This window comes from Pristiophorus japonicus, unplaced genomic scaffold (assembly GCF_044704955.1).
Source record: "Pristiophorus japonicus isolate sPriJap1 unplaced genomic scaffold, sPriJap1.hap1 HAP1_SCAFFOLD_61, whole genome shotgun sequence".
NCBI classification, from domain to species: Eukaryota; Metazoa; Chordata; class Chondrichthyes; family Pristiophoridae; genus Pristiophorus; species Pristiophorus japonicus.
Window position 1 is genome coordinate 3,992,934 of NW_027254520.1, and position 17,981 is coordinate 4,010,914.

At 42.3% G+C, this 17,981-nt stretch overlaps 2 non-coding genes across 2 annotated transcripts; both read left to right on the plus strand.

The window, feature by feature from the left end:
- The first annotated feature begins 13,815 nt into the window (after nt 1-13,815).
- Nucleotides 13,816-13,903, plus strand: trnap-ugg (transfer RNA proline (anticodon UGG)). The gene is given in 2 exon segments: nt 13,816-13,851; nt 13,868-13,903. It is a non-coding gene; the product is annotated as a tRNA-Pro (tRNA).
- A 3,043-nt stretch (nt 13,904-16,946) lies between these two features.
- Nucleotides 16,947-17,034, plus strand: trnap-ugg (transfer RNA proline (anticodon UGG)). Its single transcript is given in 2 exon segments — nt 16,947-16,982; nt 16,999-17,034. It is a non-coding gene; the product is annotated as a tRNA-Pro (tRNA).
- Nucleotides 17,035-17,981: the final 947 nt, after the last annotated feature.

Sequence of the window (17,981 nt, forward strand, 5' to 3'; positions counted from 1 at the left end):
TCAATCAAATCAAATTCAATTTTTTGCAATAAAATTGTAAATTTATTTATTTTCTTATTATGATAAATATATATATGTTTTAAATTGTCTGTTTCTCTGGGTTGGTTTTATTTCCCTCCCTATTTCCTGCTTGTCTATCACCTGTGGCTTCAACAACCGTCCCAGTCCCGCGTGCTTATGAGAACCGCGCTCAATCACGCACAACACAATTGCATTCAGGAATGATGGAAATCCCACTTTATTCTTCTGAAAGGCAACTGCTGTCCGTGAACGGTAATTCTACAGCTGTGTAAGAGGGATGTGCTTCCTGTCCAGGATCATTCGGTGTCTGTTTCAACGGGATGGTTGTCAGTTCCGGTTCATCAATTGCCCCTTTAAAACGTATTTTCTCATTATCCGGATCATCCTGTACAATTATAAAGGAGTGTGATTATCAGCTGTGAGAACCGAATTGTTAAACGTTTGTGTTTCAAGCTACATTGACTTTGCCTGTGTCCGTGTACATCCATATCGCAGCGCATCTGTTCATTACTCAAAATATGCTCATGTTTTCCGATATCCACTCCTTGATGCAACCCTTGTCCCAAATTTGCTCTCAATATAAAAAACAACAAATTAAGTACCGCCGATAGCGGCCGCGTGGCCTAAAGGATAAGGTGTCTGACTTCGATTGTAACTGTGATCTTATGAGAAGATTGCAGGTTCTAGTCCTGCAGCGGTCAGCTATCGCGCCGCGTGAAATTTTATATTCTTTGTTTTGATTCTGCCTCAAAACCAACCATCTCGGACAGTCACTCACCTGAAGTAAAGGAAGGCTGTGTGCTTTAAGAAGCTAATGGTACATTTTCATCACTGTCGATCTGGTTGCACGGGCAAAACAAGCGGTGAAGTAGACTTTCGTGCACATTATCTCTGTTTGAAAGCAAAAAGTAGGGGATGGATGTCTGACTTTGCAGTAAATCGGAGACAAGGTGACTGACAGGTTGAGGCAATGGACTGCTGATCCAGTATGCCCCCAGCTTCGTTGTTATTGTGTTAAACATTTTCCCCTAGTTTTTTTATTCAATCACATTTATCCTCATTGCCAAATTCACCTTTTACTGAAAAGGATGCAACTCGTTGGTGAAGTAATGTCACAAAAAATAATCACTTCATCAAAGGGAAAACATTAGCAGGACGATGGAGAGGGGGACTCATGAGATCGGTCTCTGAGAGTCAGCACAGGCACGATGGGCCGAATAGCAAACTAACGTCAGCAACTGAGAGCGACGTTTCTCACTGTCGGTGGCTCGTTGGTGTAGGGGTATGATTCTCGCTTTGGGATTATAATAATTGCAAATGCGAGAGGTCCCGGGTTCAAATCGCGGACGAGCCCTGCCAACTTTTAGTCAAAAAACGACGTCTCAGCCGGTCGACATGTGAGAAAACTGATATGTTTCAAATTAAAACGTGTGATTGCACTCCGTTGTTCACACAGCGTCTAAAAATCCTGGAGATTCACAGGAGCAAAGTGAAACTCACCGAACTGAGTAAAATTCATATCTCTCAGATGTACTCGGCTCTGCGTCTCATTGGACAACCGAAACCCCGGTTTGATTCCGGCAAATACTTGATCAGTGTATCTTCCTTTCTGCACGCATGAGCTCACCTCCAAAGGGATAAGCATACATTCAACGTCAATCTCAAATTCAACTTGAAACAGACTCTGCCCTGAATATGATTGCGTCCTGTTTCTCTCGCGCTGAAAAGATGTGAGAAGCTGGCTTTGGATTTAGTCCCTTGGCTGCCGAATTTAAATCATGCAGGAAATCAATCCGGGGTGGCCAAGCTGCCTGGTCTGATTAAAAGGCGTTCAAACCCTACATTCCAGGCATGTTATAGTGTTCTGGCCTCAACATTCGGTTCAACGTATCGGATCATAAGCACCGCTCCCATTGTGTGCTAATGGTTCTGCTGTTCACACTAACACCTCCTCTGATCCATCCTTTGTTACTTTATTGCCCGCTTACCACCCACTTTGCCTTTTCGCATTGTGCCATTTATTATTCAATCACTCCTACGCTCCACTGTATCAGAAGCATTCGCTTTTGTCCTTCCTCGCTGCCTATTTTTTTCCAGGCGCTATTTTCGTGGAAAAATCTGTAAACTTTACATTTTTCTTAAAAGATCGGAATGATCATCTGACTGAACGTGAGCCCGGGAAATTCATCCACAGAATGTTCACGGCCTGCTGAGTTTTACAGAATGCTTTGTTTTTGTTCATTGTGTTTCTGTATCCATTTTCAGGTGATGTGCTGGTCTGCCCGGGGTCATTCTCTGTCTCTACAAAATGGTGTGCTATCAGTATCGGATCATTATCTATCTGTTTAAAAGGAATGTGCTGTCTGTCCCGGATTTCAAATTTCAAATTTCAAAAACTGCCTTTGGAGGGTGCAGAATTTTTAGTTTGTTGGAGTGTTTGTGTAAGTGAGAGAGTGCGTGGAAACGTTCTGCGCGATCTTACTGTGCATTTCATGTCATGGGAGGAAAAATGCATTACATGCAACTTGAAGCCACACTGATTTGATTCAACACGCATTCGGGGACTGCCTGACAGGAGAAGAATCTGCTGTGGGATTTTGCTATTCCACATGTGAAAGAAGGCAAATTATATAAGTTAGAAACATAGCGATTTTAGCGAGAGCTTGCGGATGGGCTGTGTGACATGATGAGCTCCTTCCCCCTTATTTTCAAATACAAATCAAATCAAGACAAGACAAGACATGACTGACTGACTGACTTTGTTTATATAAATATATATATCAATATTTATATATGCATATATTTACATACATTCCCTACTTTTTAACTTTCACAATAAATGTGCTTTTTCTGTTCTGCCTGCATTGGCTCTATTACATTTGACCTATTTCACAGCACACGCAGCTTCACTCTGATCCTGCAGAAAAGCACTCGCGACTTTAAAAGATGGGCTTTGTTGTCCACATCTTCCCTCGTGGCTTGTCTTACACCATGTGTTCACTGTGTTTGGGTATTTACTGACTGCACACCCTGATTTCCAGTGGATTTCATGCAGTCGCACAGACTTCGTTCAATCAAAAATATATAGATTAAGAAACAATTATTTATTTATTTCAATCAAATCAAATTAAATTTTTTGCAATAAAATTGTAAATTTATTTATTTTCTTATCATGATAAATATATATATGTTTTAAATTGTCTGTTTGACTGGGTTGGTTTTATTTCCCTCCCTCTTTCCTGCTTGTCTGTCACCTGTGGCTTCAACAACCGTCCCAGTCCCGCGCGCTCATGAGAACCGCGCTCAATCACGCACAACACAATTGCATTCAGGAATGATAGAAATCCCACTTTATTCTTCTGAAAGGCAACTGCTGTCCGTGAAGGGCAATTCTACAGCTGTGTAAGATGGATGTGCTTCCTGTCCAGGATCATTCGGTGTCTGTTTCAACGGGATGGTTGTCAGTTCCGGTTCATCAATTGCCCCTTTAAAACGTATTTTCTCATTATCCGGATCATCCTGTACATTTAAAAAGGAGTGTGATTATCAGCTGTGAGAACCGAATTGTTAAACTGTTGTGTTTCAAGCTATATTGACTTTGCCTGTGTCCGTGTACATCCATATCGCAGCGCATCTGTTCATTACTCAAAATATGCTCATGTTTTCCGATATCCACTCCTTGATGCAACCCTTGTCCCAAATTTGCTCTCAATATAAAAAACAACAAATTATGCACCGACGATAGCGGCCGCGTGGCCTAAAGGATAAGGTGTCTGACTTCGATTGTAACTGTGATCTTATGAGAAGATTGCAGGTTCTAGTCCTGCAGCGGTCAGCTATCGCGCCGCGTGAAATTTTATATTCTTTGTTTTGATTCTGCCTCAAAACCAACCATCTCGGACAGTCACTCACCTGAAGTAAAGGAAGGCTGTGTGCTTTAAGAAGCTAATGGTACATTTTCATCACTGTCGATCTGGTTGCACGGGCAAAACAAGCGGTGAAGTAGACTTTCGTGCACATTATTTCTGTTTGAATGCAAAAATAGGGGATGGATGTCTAACTTTGCAGTAGATAGGAGACAAGGTGACTGACAGGTTGAGGCAATGGACTGCTGATCCAGTATGCCCCCACCTTCGTCGTTATTGTGTTAAACACTTTCCCCTCGTTTTTTTATTCAATCACATTTATCCTCATTGCCAAATTCACCTTTTACTGAAAAGGATGCAGCTCGTTGGTGAAGTAATGTCACAAAAAATAATCACTTCATCAAAGGGAAAACACGAGCAGGACGATGGAAAGGGGGACTCATGAGATCGGTCTCTGAGAGTCAGCACAGGCACGATGGGCCGAATAGCAAACTAACGTCAGAAACTGAGAGCTACGTCCTTCACTGTCGGCGGCTCGTTGGTCTAGGGGTATGATTCTCGCTTTGGGATCATAATAATTGAAATGCGAGAGGTCCCAGGTTCAAATCCCGGACGAGCCCTGCCAACTTTTAGTCAAAAAACGACTTCTCAGCCGGTCGACATGTGAGAAAACTGACATGTTTCAAATTAAAACGTGTGATTGCACTCCGTTGTTCACACAGCGTCTAAAAATCCTGGAGATTCACAGGAGCAAAGTGAAACTCACCGAACTGAGTAAAGTTCATGTCTCTCAGATGTACTCGGCTCTGCGTCTCATTGGACAACGTCAACCCCGGTTTGATTCCGGCAAATACTTGATCAGTGTATCTTCCTTTCTGCGCGCATGAGCTCACCTCCAAAGGGATAAGCATACATTCAACGTCAATCTCAAATTCAACTTGAAACAGACTCTGCCCTGAATATGATTGCGTCCTGTTTCTCTCGCGCTGAAAAGATGTGAGAAGCTGGCTTTGGATTTGGTCCCTTGGCTGCCGAATTTAAATCATGCAGGAAATCAATCCGGGGTGGCCAAGCTGCCTGGTCTGATTAAAAGCCGTTCAAACCCTACATTCCAGGCATGTTATAGTGTTCTGGCCTCAACATTCGGTTCAACGTATCGGATCATAAGCACCGCTCCCATTGTCTGCTAATGGTTCTGCTGTTCACACTAACACCTCCTCTGGTCCATCCTTTGTTACTTTATTGCCCGCTTACCACCCACTTTGCCTTTTCGCATTGTGCCATTTATTATTCAATCACTCCTACGCTCCACTGTATCACAAACATTCCCTTTTGTCCTTCCTCGCTGCCTATTTTTTTCCAGGCGCTATTTTCGTGGAAAAATCTGTAAACTTTACATTTTTCTTAAAAGATCGGAATGATCATCTGACTGAACGTGAGCCCGGGAAATTCATCCACAGAATGTTCACGGCCTGCTGAGTTTTACAGAATGCTTTGTTTTTGTTCATTGTGTTTCTGTATCCCTTTTAAGGTGATGTGCTGGTCTGCCTGGGGTCATTCTCTGTCTCTCCAAAATGGTGTGCTATCAGTATCGGATCCTTATCTATCTGTTTAAAAGGAATGTGCTGTCGGTCCCGGATTTCAAATTTCAAATTTCAAAAACTGCCTTTGGAGGGTGCAGAATTTTTAGTTTGTTGGAGTGTGTGTGTAAGTGAGAGAGTGCGTGGAAACGTTCTGCGCGATCTTACTGTGCATTTCATGTCATGGGAGGAAAAATGCATTACATGCAACTTGAAGCCACACTGATTTGATTCAACACGCATTCGGGGACTGCCTGACAGGAGAAGAATCTGCTGTGGGATTTTGCTATTCCACATGTGAAAGAAGGCAAATTATATAAGTTAGAAACATAGCGATTTTAGCGAGAGCTTGCGGATGGGCTGTGTGACATGATGAGCTCCTTCCCCCTTATTTTCAAATACAAATCAAATCAAGACAAGACAAGACATGACTGACTGACTGACTTTGTTTATATAAATATATGTATCAATATTTATATATGCATATATTTACATACATTCCCTACTTTTTAACTTTGACAATAAATGTGCTTTTCTGTTCTGCCTGCATTGGCTCTATTACATTTGACCTCTTTCACAGCACACGCAGCTTCTGTCTGATCCTGCAGAAAAGCAATCGCGACTTTAAAAGATGTCCTTTGTTGCCCACATCTTCCCTTGTGGCTTGTCTTACACCATGGGCTTACTGTGTTTGGGTATTTACTGACTGCACACCCTGATTTGCAGTGGATTTCATGCAGTCGCACAGACTTCGTTCAATCAAAAATATATAGATTAAGAAACAATTTTGTATTTATTTCAATCAAATCAAATTCAATTTTTTGCAATAAAATTGTAAATTTATTTATTGTCTTATTGTGATAAATATATATATGTTTTAAATTGTCTGTTTGTCTGGGTTGGTTTTATTTCCCTCCCTCTTTCCTGCTTGTCTATCACCTGTGGCTTCCACAACCGTCCCAGTCCCGCGTGCTCATGAGAACCGCGCTCAATCACGCACAACACAATTGCATTCAGGAATGATGGAAATCCCACTTTATTCTTCTGAAAGGCAACTGCTGTCCGTGAACGGCAATTCTACAGCTGTGTAAGACGGATGTGCTTCCTGTCCAGGATCATTCGATGTCTGTTTCAACGGGATGGTTGTCAGTTCCGGTTCATCAATTGCCCCTTTAAAACGTATTTTCTCATTATCCGGATCATCCTGTACAATTAAAAAAGAGTGTGATTATCAGCTGTGAGAACCGAATTGTTAAACGTTTGTGTTTCAAGCTACATTGACTTTGCCTGTGTCCGTGTACATCCATATCGCAGCGCATCTGTTCATTACTCAAAATATGCTCATGTTTTCCGATATCCACTCCTTGATGCAACCCTTGTCCCAAATTTGCTCTCAATATAAAAAACAACAAATTAAGTACCGCCGATAGCGGCCGCGTGGCCTAAAGGATAAGGTGTCTGACTTCGATTGTAACTGTGATCTTATGAGAAGATTGCAGGTTCTAGTCCTGCAGCGGTCAGCTATCGCGCCGCGTGAAATTTTATATTCTTTGTTTTGATTCTGCCTCAAAACCAACCATCTCGGACAGTCACTCACCTGAAGTAAAGGAAGGCTGTGTGCTTTAAGAAGCTAATGGTACATTTTCATCACTGTCGATCTGGTTGCACGGGCAAAACAAGCGGTGAAGTAGACTTTCGTGCACATTATCTCTGTTTGAAAGCAAAAAGTAGGGGATGGATGTCTGACTTTGCAGTAAATCGGAGACAAGGTGACTGACAGGTTGAGGCAATGGACTGCTGATCCAGTATGCCCCCAGCTTCGTTGTTATTGTGTTAAACATTTTCCCCTAGTTTTTTTATTCAATCACATTTATCCTCATTGCCAAATTCACCATTTACTGAAAAGGATGCAACTCGTTGGTGAAGTAATGTCACAAAAAATAATCACTTCATCAAAGGGAAAACATTAGCAGGACGATGGAGAGGGGGACTCATGAGATCGGTCTCTGAGAGTCAGCACAGGCACGATGGGCCGAATAGCAAACTAACGTCAGCAACTGAGAGCGACGTTTCTCACTGTCGGTGGCTCGTTGGTGTAGGGGTATGATTCTCGCTTTGGGATTATAATAATTGCAAATGCGAGAGGTCCCGGGTTCAAATCGCGGACCAGCCCTGCCAACTTTTAGTCAAAAAACGACTTCTCAGCCGGTCGACATGTGAGAAAACTGATATGTTTCAAATTAAAACGTGTGATTGCACTCCGTTGTTCACACAGCGTCTAAAAATCCTGGAGATTCACAGGAGCAAAGTGAAACTCACCGAACTGAGTAAAATTCATATCTCTCAGATGTACTCGGCTCTGCGTCTCATTGGACAACCGAAACCCCGGTTTGATTCCGGCAAATACTTGATCAGTGTATCTTCCTTTCTGCACGCATGAGCTCACCTCCAAAGGGATAAGCATACATTCAACGTCAATCTCAAATTCAACTTGAAACAGACTCTGCCCTGAATATGATTGCGTCCTGTTTCTCTCGCGCTGAAAAGATGTGAGAAGCTGGCTTTGGATTTAGTCCCTTGGCTGCCGAATTTAAATCATGCAGGAAATCAATCCGGGGTGGCCAAGCTGCCTGGTCTGATTAAAAGGCGTTCAAACCCTACATTCCAGGCATGTTATAGTGTTCTGGCCTCAACATTCGGTTCAACGTATCGGATCATAAGCACCGCTCCCATTGTGTGCTAATGGTTCTGCTGTTCACACTAACACCTCCTCTGATCCATCCTTTGTTACTTTATTGCCCGCTTACCACCCACTTTGCCTTTTCGCATTGTGCCATTTATTATTCAATCACTCCTACGCTCCACTGTATCAGAAGCATTCGCTTTTGTCCTTCCTCGCTGCCTATTTTTTTCCAGGCGCTATTTTCGTGGAAAAATCTGTAAACTTTACATTTTTCTTAAAAGATCGGAATGATCATCTGACTGAACGTGAGCCCGGGAAATTCATCCACAGAATGTTCACGGCCTGCTGAGTTTTACAGAATGCTTTGTTTTTGTTCATTGTGTTTCTGTATCCATTTTCAGGTGATGTGCTGGTCTGCCCGGGGTCATTCTCTGTCTCTACAAAATGGTGTGCTATCAGTATCGGATCATTATCTATCTGTTTAAAAGGAATGTGCTGTCTGTCCCGGATTTCAAATTTCAAATTTCAAAAACTGCCTTTGGAGGGTGCAGAATTTTTAGTTTGTTGGAGTGTTTGTGTAAGTGAGAGAGTGCGTGGAAACGTTCTGCGCGATCTTACTGTGCATTTCATGTCATGGGAGGAAAAATGCATTACATGCAACTTGAAGCCACACTGATTTGATTCAACACGCATTCGGGGACTGCCTGACAGGAGAAGAATCTGCTGTGGGATTTTGCTATTCCACATGTGAAAGAAGGCAAATTATATAAGTTAGAAACATAGCGATTTTAGCGAGAGCTTGCGGATGGGCTGTGTGACATGATGAGCTCCTTCCCCCTTATTTTCAAATACAAATCAAATCAAGACAAGACAAGACATGACTGACTGACTGACTTTGTTTATATAAATATATATATCAATATTTATATATGCATATATTTACATACATTCCCTACTTTTTAACTTTCACAATAAATGTGCTTTTTCTGTTCTGCCTGCATTGGCTCTATTACATTTGACCTATTTCACAGCACACGCAGCTTCACTCTGATCCTGCAGAAAAGCACTCGCGACTTTAAAAGATGGGCTTTGTTGTCCACATCTTCCCTCGTGGCTTGTCTTACACCATGTGTTCACTGTGTTTGGGTATTTACTGACTGCACACCCTGATTTCCAGTGGATTTCATGCAGTCGCACAGACTTCGTTCAATCAAAAATATATAGATTAAGAAACAATTATTTATTTATTTCAATCAAATCAAATTAAATTTTTTGCAATAAAATTGTAAATTTATTTATTTTCTTATCATGATAAATATATATATGTTTTAAATTGTCTGTTTGACTGGGTTGGTTTTATTTCCCTCCCTCTTTCCTGCTTGTCTGTCACCTGTGGCTTCAACAACCGTCCCAGTCCCGCGCGCTCATGAGAACCGCGCTCAATCACGCACAACACAATTGCATTCAGGAATGATAGAAATCCCACTTTATTCTTCTGAAAGGCAACTGCTGTCCGTGAAGGGCAATTCTACAGCTGTGTAAGATGGATGTGCTTCCTGTCCAGGATCATTCGGTATCTGTTTCAACGGGATGGTTGTCAGTTCCGGTTCATCAATTGCCCCTTTAAAACGTATTTTCTCATTATCCGGATCATCCTGTACATTTAAAAAGGAGTGTGATTATCAGCTGTGAGAACCGAATTGTTAAACTGTTGTGTTTCAAGCTATATTGACTTTGCCTGTGTCCGTGTACATCCATATCGCAGCGCATCTGTTCATTACTCAAAATATGCTCATGTTTTCCGATATCCACTCCTTGATGCAACCCTTGTCCCAAATTTGCTCTCAATATAAAAAACAACAAATTATACACCGACGATAGCGGCCGCGTGGCCTAAAGGATAAGGTGTCTGACTTCGATTGTAACTGTGATCTTATGAGAAGATTGCAGGTTCTAGTCCTGCAGCGGTCAGCTATCGCGCCGCGTGAAATTTTATATTCTTTGTTTTGATTCTGCCTCAAAACCAACCATCTCGGACAGTCACTCACCTGAAGTAAAGGAAGGCTGTGTGCTTTAAGAAGCTAATGGCATATTTTCATCACTGTCGATCTGGTTGCACGGGCAAAACAAGCGGTGAAGTAGACTTTCGTGCACATTATTTCTGTTTGAATGCAAAAATAGGGGATGGATGTCTGACTTTGCAGTAGATAGGAGAAAAGGTGACTGACAGGTTGAGGCAATGGACTGCTGATCCAGTATGCCCCCAGCTTCGTCGTTATTGTGTTAAACGCTTTCCCCTCGTTTTTTTATTCAATCACATTTATCCTCATTGCCAAATTCACCTTTTACTGAAAAGGATGCAGCTCGTTGGTGAAGTAATGTCACAAAAAATAATCACTTCATCAAAGGGAAAACACGAGCAGGACGATGGAAAGGGGGACTCATGAGATCGGTCTCTGAGAGTCAGCACAGGCACGATTGGCCGAATAGCAAACTAACGTCAGAAACTGAGAGCTACGTCCTTCACTGTCGGCGGCTCGTTGGTCTAGGGGTATGATTCTCGCTTTGGGATCATAATAATTGAAATGCGAGAGGTCCCAGGTTCAAATCCCGGACGAGCCCTGCCAACTTTTAGTCAAAAAACGACTTCTCAGCCGGTCGACATGTGAGAAAACTGACATGTTTCAAATTAAAACGTGTGATTGCACTCCGTTGTTCACACAGCGTCTAAAAATCCTGGAGATTCACAGGAGCAAAGTGAAACTCACCGAACTGAGTAAAGTTCATGTCTCTCAGATGTACTCGGCTCTGCGTCTCATTGGACAACGTCAACCCCGGTTTGATTCCGACAAATACTTGATCAGTGTATCTTCCTTTCTGCACGCATGAGCTCACCTCCAAAGGGATAAGCATACTACAACGTCAATCTCAAATTCAACTTGAAACAGACTCTGCCCTGAATATGATTGCGTCCTGTTTCTCTCGCGCTGAAAAGATGTGAGAAGCTGGCTTTGGATTTGGTCCCTTGGCTGCCGAATTTAAATCATGCAGGAAATCAATCCGGGGTGGCCAAGCTGCCTGGTCTGATTAAAAGCCGTTCAAACCCTACATTCCAGGCATGTTATAGTGTTCTGGCCTCAACATTCGGTTCAACGTATCGGATCATAAGCACCGCTCCCATTGTCTGATAATGGTTCTGCTGTTCACACTAACACCTCCTCTGGTCCATCCTTTGTTACTTTATTGCCCGCTTACCACCCACTTTGCCTTTTCGCATTGTGCCATTTATTATTCAATCACTCCTACGCTCCACTGTATCACAAACATTCCCTTTTGTCCTTCCTCGCTGCCTATTTTTTTCCAGGCGCTATTTTCGTGGAAAAATCTGTAAACTTTACATTTTTCTTAAAAGATCGGAATGATCATCTGACTGAACGTGAGCCCGGGAAATTCATCCACAGAATGTTCACGGCCTGCTGAGTTTTACAGAATGCTTTGTTTTTGTTCATTGTGTTTCTGTATCCCTTTTAAGGTGATGTGCTGGTCTGCCTGGGGTCATTCTCTGTCTCTCCAAAATGGTGTGCTATCAGTATCGGATCATTATCTATCTGTTTAAAAGGAATGTGCTGTCGGTCCCGGATTTCAAATTTCAAATTTCAAAAACTGCCTTTGGAGGGTGCAGAATTTTTAGTTTGTTGGAGTGTTTGTGTAAGTGAGAGAGTGCGTGGAAACGTTCTGCGCGATCTTACTGTGCATTTCATGTCATGGGAGGAAAAATGCATTACATGCAACTTGAAGCCACACTGATTTGATTCAACACGCATTCGGGGACTGCCTGACAGGAGAAGAATCTGCTGTGGGATTTTGCTATTCCACATGTGAAAGAAGGCAAATTATATAAGTTAGAAACATAGCGATTTTAGCGAGAGCTTGCGGATGGGCTGTGTGACATGATGAGCTCCTTCCCCCTTATTTTCAAATACAAATCAAATCAAGACAAGACAAGACATGACTGACTGACTGACTTTGTTTATATAAATATATGTATCAATATTTATATATGCATATATTTACATACATTCCCTACTTTTTAACTTTGACAATAAATGTGCTTTTCTGTTCTGCCTGCATTGGCTCTATTACATTTGACCTCTTTCACAGCACACGCAGCTTCTGTCTGATCCTGCAGAAAAGCAATCGCGACTTTAAAAGATGGCCTTTGTTGCCCACATCTTCCCTTGTGGCTTGTCTTACACCATGGGCTTACTGTGTTTGGGTATTTACTGACTGCACACCCTGATTTGCAGTGGATTTCATGCAGTCGCACAGACTTCGTTCAATCAAAAATATATAGATTAAGAAACAATTTTGTATTTATTTCAATCAAATCAAATTCAATTTTTTGCAATAAAATTGTAAATTTATTTATTGTCTTATTGTGATAAATATATATATGTTTTAAATTGTCTGTTTGTCTGGGTTGGTTTTATTTCCCTCCCTCTTTCCTGCTTGTCTATCACCTGTGGCTTCAACAACCGTCCCAGTCCCGCGTGCTCATGAGAACCGCGCTCAATCACGCACAACACAATTGCATTCAGGAATGATGGAAATCCCACTTTATTCTTCTGAAAGGCAACTGCTGTCCGTGAACGGCAATTCTACAGCTGTGTAAGACGGATGTGCTTCCTGTCCAGGATCATTCGATGTCTGTTTCAACGGGATGGTTGTCAGTTCCGGTTCATCAATTGCCCCTTTAAAACGTATTTTCTCATTATCCGGATCATCCTGTACAATTAAAAAAGAGTGTGATTATCAGCTGTGAGAACCGAATTGTTAAACGTTTGTGTTTCAAGCTACATTGACTTTGCCTGTGTCCGTGTACATCCATATCGCAGCGCATCTGTTCATTACTCAAAATATGCTCATGTTTTCCGATATCCACTCCTTGATGCAACCCTTGTCCCAAATTTGCTCTCAATATAAAAAACAACAAATTAAGTACCGCCGATAGCGGCCGCGTGGCCTAAAGGATAAGGTATCTGACTTCGATTGTAACTGTGATCTTATGAGAAGATTGCAGGTTCTAGTCCTGCAGCGGTCAGCTATCGCGCCGCGTGAAATTTTATATTCTTTGTTTGGATTCTGCCTCAAAACCAACCATCTCGGACAGTCACTCACCTGAAGTAAAGGAAGGCTGTGTGCTTTAAGAAGCTAATGGTACATTTTCATCACTGTCGATCTGGTTGCACGGGCAAAACAAGCGGTGAAGTAGACTTTCGTGCACATTATCTCTGTTTGAAAGCAAAAAGTAGGGGATGGATGTCTGACTTTGCAGTAAATAGGAGACAAGGTGACTGACAGGTTGAGGCAATGGACTGCTGATCCCGCATGCCCCCAGCTTCGTCGTTATTGTGTTAAACATTTTCCCCTAGTTTTTTTATTCAATCACATTTATCCTCATTGCCAAATTCAACTTTTACTGAAAAGGATGCAGCTCGTTGGTGAAGTAATGTCACAAAAAATAATCACTTCATCAAAGGGAAAACACGAGCAGGACGATGGAAAGGGGGACTCATGAGATCGGTCTCTGAGAGTCAGCACAGGCACGATGGGCCGAATAGCAAACTAACGTCAGAAACTGAGAGCTACGTCCTTCACTGTCGGCGGCTCGTTGGTCTAGGGGTATGATTCTCGCTTTGGGATCATAATAATTGAAATGCGAGAGGTCCCGGGTTCAAATCCCGGACGAGCCCTGCCAACTTTTAGTCAAAAAACGACTTCTCAGCCGGTCGACATGTGAGAAAACTGATATGTTTCAAATTAAAACGTGTGATTGCACTCCGTTGTTCACACAGCGTCTAAAAATCCTGGAGATTCACAGGAGCAAAGTGAAACTCACCGAACTGAGCAAAGTTCATGTCTCTCAGATGTACTCGGCTCTGCGTCTCATTGGACAACGTCAACCCCGGTTTGATTCCGGCAAATACTTGATCAGTGTATCTTCCTTTCTGCACGCATGAGCTCACCTCCAAAGGGATAAGCATACATTCAACGTCAATCTCAAATTCAACTTGAAACAGACTATGCCCTGAATATGATTGCGTCCTGTTTCTCTCGCGCTGAAAAGATGTGAGAAGCTGGCTTTGGATTTAGTCCCTTGGCTGCCGAATTTAAATCATGCAGGAAATCAATCCGGGGTGGCCAAGCTGCCTGGTCTGATTAAAAGGCGTTCAAACCCTACATTCCAGGCATGTTATAGTGTTCTGGCCTCAACATTCGGTTCAACGTATCGGATCATAAGCACCGCTCCCATTGTCTGCTAATGGTTCTGCTGTTCACACTAACACCTCCTCTGGTCCTTCCTTTGTTACTTTATTGCCCGCTTACCACCCACTTTGCCTTTTCGCATTGTGCCATTTATTATTCAATCACTCCTACGCTCCACTGTATCACAAGCATTCCCTTTTGTCCTTCCTCGCTGCCTATTTTTTTCCAGGCGCTATTTTCGTGGAAAAATCTGTAAACTTTACATTTTTCTTAAAAGATCGGAATGATCATCTGACTGAACGTGAGCCCGGGAAATTCATCCACAGAATGTTCACGGCCTGCAGAGTTTTACAGAATGCTTTGTTTTTGTTCATTGTGTTTCTGTATCCATTTTAAGGTGATGTGCTGGTCTGCCCGGAGTCATTCTCTGTCTCTACAAAATGGTGTGCTATCAGTATCGGATCATTATCTATCTGTTTAAAAGGAATGTGCTGTCTGTCCCGGATTTCAAATTTCAAATTTCAAAAACTGCCTTTGGAGGGTGCAGAATTTTTAGTTTCTTGGAGTGTTTGTGTAAGTGAGAGAGTGCGTGGAAACGTTCTGCGCGATCTTACTGTGCATTTCATGTCATGGGAGGAAAAATGCATTACATGCAACTTGAAGCCACACTGATTTGATTCAACACGCATTCGGGGACTGCCTGACAGGAGAAGAATCTGCTGTGGGATTTTGCTATTCCACATGTGAAAGAAGGCAAATTATATAAGTTAGAAACATAGCGATTTTAGCGAGAGCTTGCGGATGGGCTGTGTGACATGATGAGCTCCTTCCCCCTTATTTTCAAATACAAATCAAATCAAGACAAGACAAGACATGACTGACTGACTGACTTTGTTTATATAAATATATGTATCAATATTTATATATGCATATATTTACATACATTCCCTACTTTTTAACTTTGACAATAAATGTGCTTTTCTGTTCTGCCTGCATTGGCTCTATTACATTTGACCTCTTTCACAGCACACGCAGCTTCTGTCTGATCCTGCAGAAAAGCAATCGCGACTTTAAAAGATGGCCTTTGTTGCCCACATCTTCCCTTGTGGCTTGTCTTACACCATGGGCTTACTGTGTTTGGGTATTTACTGACTGCACACCCTGATTTGCAGTGGATTTCATGCAGTCGCACAGACTTCGTTCAATCAAAAATATATAGATTAAGAAACAATTTTGTATTTATTTCAATCAAATCAAATTCAATTTTTTCAATAAAATTGTAAATTTATTTATTTTCTTATTGTGATAAATATATATATGTTTTAAATTGTCTGTTTGTCTGGGTTGGTTTTATTTCCCTCCCTCTTTCCTGCTTGTCTATCACCTGTGGCTTCAACAACCGTCCCAGTCCCGCGTGCTCATGAGAACCGCGCTCAATCACGCACAACACAATTGCATTCAGGAATGATGGAAATCCCACTTTATTCTTCTGAAAGGCAACTGCTGTCCGTGAACGGCAATTCTACAGCTGTGTAAGACGGATGTGCTTCCTGTCCAGGATCATTCGGTGTCTGTTTCAACGGGATGGTTGTCAGTTCCGGTTCATCAATTGCCCCTTTAAAACGTATTTTCTCATTATCCGGATCATCCTGTACAATTAAAAAAGAGTGTGATTATCAGCTGTGAGAACCGAATTGTTAAACGTTTGTGTTTCAAGCTACATTGACTTTGCCTGTGTCCGTGTACATCCATATCGCAGCGCATCTGTTCATTACTCAAAATATGATCATGTTTTCCGATATCCACTCCTTGATGCAACCCTTGTCCCAAATTTGCTCTCAATATAAAAAACAACAAATTAAGTACCGCCGATAGCGGCCGCGTGGCCTAAAGGATAAGGTGTCTGACTTCGATTGTAACTGTGATCTTATGAGAAGATTGCAGGTTCTAGTCCTGCAGCGGTCAGCTATCGCGCCGCGTGAAATTTTATATTCTTTGTTTTGATTCTGCCTCAAAACCAACCATCTCGGACAGTCACTCACCTGAAGTAAAGGAAGGCTGTGTGCTTTAAGAAGCTAATGGTACATTTTCATCACTGTCGATCTGGTTGCACGGGCAAAACAAGCGGTGAAGTAGACTTTCGTGCACATTATCTCTGTTTGAAAGCAAAAAGTAGGGGATGGATGTCTGACTTTGCAGTAAATCGGAGACAAGGTGACTGACAGGTTGAGGCAATGGACTGCTGATCCCGTTTGCCCCCAGCTTCGTCGTTATTGTGTTAAACATTTTCCCCTAGTTTTTTTATTCAATCACATTTATCCTCATTGCCAAATTCACCTTTTACTGAAAAGGATGCAGCTCGTTGGTGAAGTAATGTCACAAAAAATAATCACTTCATCAAAGGGAAAACACGAGCAGGACGATGGAAAGGGGGACTCATGAGATCGGTCTCTGAGAGTCAGCACAGGCACGATGGGCCGAATAGCAAACTAACGTCAGAAACTGAGAGCTACGTCCTTCACTGTCGGCGGCTCGTTGGTCTAGGGGTATGATTCTCGCTTTGGGATCATAATAATTGAAATGCGAGAGGTCCCGGGTTCAAATCCCGGACGAGCCCTGCCAACTTTTAGTCAAAAAACGACTTCTCAGCCGGTCGACATGTGAGAAAACTGACATGTTTCAAATTAAAACGTGTGATTGCACTCCGTTGTTCACACAGCGTCTAAAAATCCTGGAGATTCACAGGAGCAAAGTGAAACTCACCGAACTGAGCAAAGTTCATGTCTCTCAGATGTACTCGGCTCTGCGTCTCATTGGACAACGTCAACCCCGGTTTGATTCCGGCAAATACTTGATCAGTGTATCTTCCTTTCTGCACGCATGAGCTCACCTCCAAAGGGATAAGCATACATTCAACGTCAATCTCAAATTCAACTTGAAACAGACTCTGCCCTGAATATGATTGCGTCCTGTTTCTCTCGCGCTGAAAAGATGTGAGAAGCTGGCTTTGGATTTAGTCCCTTGGCTGCCGAATTTAAATCATGCAGGAAATCAATCCGGGGTGGCCAAGCTGCCTGGTCTGATTAAAAGGCGTTCAAACCCTACATTCCAGGCATGTTATAGTGTTCTGGCCTCAACATTCGGTTCAACGTATCGGATCATAAGCACCGCTCCCATTGTCTGCTAATGGTTCTGCTGTTCACACTAACACCTCCTCTGGTCCTTCCTTTGTTACTTTATTGCCCGCTTACCACCCACTTTGCCTTTTCGCATTGTGCCATTTATTATTCAATCACTCCTAAGCTCCACTGTATCACAAGCATTCCCTTTTGTCCTTCCTCGCTGCCTATTTTTTTCCAGGCGCTATTTTCGTGGAAAAATCTGTAAACTTTACATTTTTCTTAAAAGATCGGAATGATCATCTGACTGAACGTGAGCCCGGGAAATTCATCCACAGAATGTTCACGGCCTGCAGAGTTTTACAGAATGCTTTGTTTTTGTTCATTGTGTTTCTGTATCCATTTTAAGGTGATGTGCTGGTCTGCCCGGACTCATTCTCTGTCT